This window comes from Sander lucioperca, chromosome 19 (assembly GCF_008315115.2).
Source record: "Sander lucioperca isolate FBNREF2018 chromosome 19, SLUC_FBN_1.2, whole genome shotgun sequence".
Classification (NCBI taxonomy): domain Eukaryota; kingdom Metazoa; phylum Chordata; class Actinopteri; order Perciformes; family Percidae; genus Sander; species Sander lucioperca.
Window position 1 is genome coordinate 27,327,287 of NC_050191.1, and position 3,695 is coordinate 27,330,981.

The 3,695-nt window shown below is 42.5% G+C and overlaps 1 long non-coding RNA gene across 1 annotated transcript; it reads right to left on the bottom strand.

Moving 5' to 3' along the window:
- Positions 1-613: 613 nt before the first annotated feature.
- Positions 614-1,323, bottom strand: LOC118493823. Its single transcript, XR_004895846.1, has 2 exons — positions 1,200-1,323; positions 614-996 (listed from the first exon to the last, which is right to left on the bottom strand). It is a non-coding gene; the product is annotated as an uncharacterized LOC118493823 (long non-coding RNA).
- Between the last annotated feature and the right edge of the window lie 2,372 nt (positions 1,324-3,695).

The following is a 3,695-nucleotide window of genomic DNA, read 5'->3' on the forward strand; positions in this document are numbered from 1 at the left end:
GTGGAGAGAGGTGTGGGGATAGATCATGAGAGCAGTGCCAGGTGAGTTAATTGTCTCAGCTGACCGTTGTACTAATTAAACTTTATATATTATAATATATATTTATATTATGCAGTAGCGTGCTGGAGCTTCAGATGACTGCCTCACACCACAGAGACAAGACACTGAGCTGTTAGAGATAAGAGATTTTTGTTGGTTCTTTGTTTAAACCTTGTGAGCAACGGGCTGCGTGCCGGTGTTGTGTGCCTTCTGGTTGTTCCACCTACTGGTTTCCGAGCTGTTTCTGAGCCTGTCCAGATGCCGTGTATACCTATCAACAGCAACTGACAGCTACCCACGTCGACAGATTCGCTACATTTTCATAAACATTTTACTGGCCTTTACATGTCGCACCTCAATATAAACTGTACTGAACTGAACTGAACTGAATATCTGAGCTCTACATTACTACAACATTCTACAGCGGGAAAAATGTGTTTTAAAAGTAATTAGGATGATCCGTGTCACGCTGGATTCGAACCCTCCTCAGCAAAAATAACAACATGCACAACTGCTTCTCTCTCCACTACACTATGAATGGTCTCATGTCATGTCATTTCAGGACATGACATTGTTTTCTCTCAGTAGGCTATGAATCACTGTTTATCTGAGTACTCCGAAACAACTGGTTACCTTGATTTGGGCTTAAAAACATAACTATATCGTGCACTCTAACCTTCTGCTACACCTCTGCGCTATCCGTGTGCAAGGATTTGTCATAAATTCTACCAGACAGCACACGGATTCTGAAAGAATGTGTCTAAAACAACTGGTTACCCTGGCCTGGAAACACATGATCTCGAGGCTCTCAAACAGCTACAATAACAAGTTCCTTGGATTTATGAAAAGAAGCAATATTTCTATTGACAAGGCTCAAATGCCTACATCTACATTTCCAATAGCCTACAACGTTATGTTTACGCAGAAGACAACTAAGTATTTGAAACCCCTACAATGCTTTTCATTTTAAGACTTAGGCCAACCTCATTTCTCTCATCCCGTAAGCCTAGCTTAAGCACACTGAGCTTGTTCTAAATTGGGCTGAAACAACTGGTTACCATGGCCTCAATTACAGACATGATCCCTTAATACAAACAGCTGCTTGCACATAGATGCCAACAACATTGACAGGTTATAGCCTAGTTCATTCTTACACACACGTTTCCAAAGTTCTGTTTAAGAAATTTGAATAATCGTTTGCGCCCAACCTTTTGAATTGTTTTCATTGTAGCCTAGGCTATATTAGGTCACCTATGCACCTGGATATCAGAAAATCAGTTTTGAAATTGGTGTAAGATGAAAGGTGAACATTGTTTTCAACAAATTCATCTTAAGAGTGCACCTGATACTTCACACAGACAGAACCTTTTCCTTCAAGTAACCTTTGGACAAAAATGCAAACACAATGAAGTGAGATTACATTTTTTTTATTGTCAACGAGGTAGGCAAAACTGCACAAAAATAGGTTATGAAATACAAATACAACCGCGAAAATGCCCACAGATAACAATAATGAGCAAAGATAAGCCCCATGACACATATAAGGCAATGAAAAGCCTGGTAACTGGACAATGACTTTTAAAAATCAGTCACATTCAATAACAAATATAGTGTCTGTGTATTTTAACAGAGACTGTCTAATGAGTAGACACAGCACTCAAAGAATCCATAGAAATGCATGAGGTTAGTTTGTAACACCAGTAGCCACATATCCCGCCCTCTCCTGTATGCCTCCCCATTCACTTGAATAGGAAAATAGCTTCCCTAGTTGGAGAACTTGCATATAAGGACTAAAAAAAGAAACATAGAAAGTCCTATAAGACATATATGGGCAGAGAAAAGCTCCCCTTACACAAAAGGGCAAAGAAAAAATCATTTTGGCCTACATAAAAGGGCTAACGTAGGAAAGTCCCATACATGGGCAGATAAAAGCCTTACAAAAAGCCCTACATATGCAAAGGAAAGAATCACAAACTGCATGCAGCACAATAAAAATGTAGGTGTACTGGGGGTCGCCCAGCACAACCCCAGTGGAACCATAACATGCATGCTGAACACTCAATCTAAAGAGAAGCATGACCATTGATTAGTAATGGGCCTATACATTTGAATGCATAAAGGAACAGTTAATTCTTACCCAGTCATCCTCCTCCACATCCTCTCTCCCAGGCATTTATTCCCGCACAGTCTGCAGAGGTGTTCTAAATTTTCTAACAGATTATATTCAACATTATTCTCACATAGGCTACATCTCAAAGAGGAGGACACATACACACCTTAAAGAGGTGGACACACATACCTGATTCCTGATGCAATCTCCCAACTCAAATGTCTGATTGCCACCTGATCTGTGGCAAAATTCAGCACTTCACCTCTCAGGAGAAGCTGTGCAAACTACATACGGCAGAGTACAATCAGTAGAATCCATTCATTAGCTGTATCAGATAAAGTCAGATTCACTCATACCTTGCAGACAAATGCCCCACATGATGTAGCATCTGGCTGCCAGGGATGGTCAACTGTGCTACATACCCATCTCGAAAAGTGCAAGTTTCTATGCCTCATGAAATATCTGTAGAATAGAAAAGCATTGTTGCTATTTGGAACCAAAAATGGTCTATGCCATTATTATTAACCTCCCAACAGATAAAAGCATTCATCACCTGAAAGAACACGTGTGGAATTATGTTTTGGCATCAGCAATATGTAAGCATTCAAGGGGATTTGACACATGCATTTACCTCACTTTCAACCTCTTTTCCTGGGGGCAGATTGTTCAGATCCCTGGAAAATATTTTATAAGGCCCCACCTTGCTCCACAGCACGCCTTGCCGTTTCCCGGACCAGATCTCATCTATCACTGACATTTAATTCAATTAGAATACAACTAATACTTGCATTCCTCTGGGGAGACACTGAGGGCTGAGAGGAACTGAGGAACGGCAGATGGGGGGGGGTCATGGGGATGGGGTCAGGCTGAGGACTGGCAGACGGGAGGGACTGAGGACTAGTGGATGGAGGGATGGGGTCAGGCTGTGGACTGGCAGATGGGAGGGACTGAGGAATGGCAGATGGGGGGATGGGGTCAGGCTGAGGACTGGAGACCCACTTGCGGGGGATCTGTGGCTGGGGCTCAACAAACTTTTTCAGCTGGTCCAGATTGATTCTTTTTATTTCCTTCCCATTGGCGGCCAGCAGGGCAACACTTTTGCCCTCAATTCTTGTTACTGTGTACAGCCCCAGGAGCTCACTCTCCATCTTCCCTCCCTTCAGCTGCTCTTCTCTAATGTTCTTGCGGAGGACTTTGTCTCCAACCTCAAAATGGTCATCCATGCACAGAGACCATTTCCTCTTCCTCACTCTTTCTTGGGCAGCCTTCATGTTTTCCCTCACCTTGGGATACACCTCCCTTTGAACGGCTGAAATGTGAGGACAATGTTTCTCTGTAGCTGCTAATTCCTCCACTTTGTCGTGGCTTATCTGCAAAAGTATGAGAATAAGAGTGTGAAAAACAAACTGGTTACTGGTTGCCAAAGCTATTCCAAGTGCAAGAAAAAAAATGCTCCTACATGCTACTTGTCCGGTATCTCAGGAGGATAGCGGGCCTCCCTCCTGTAAAGCAAATAAAATGGAGAGTATTTTGTTGTGCACTGCTT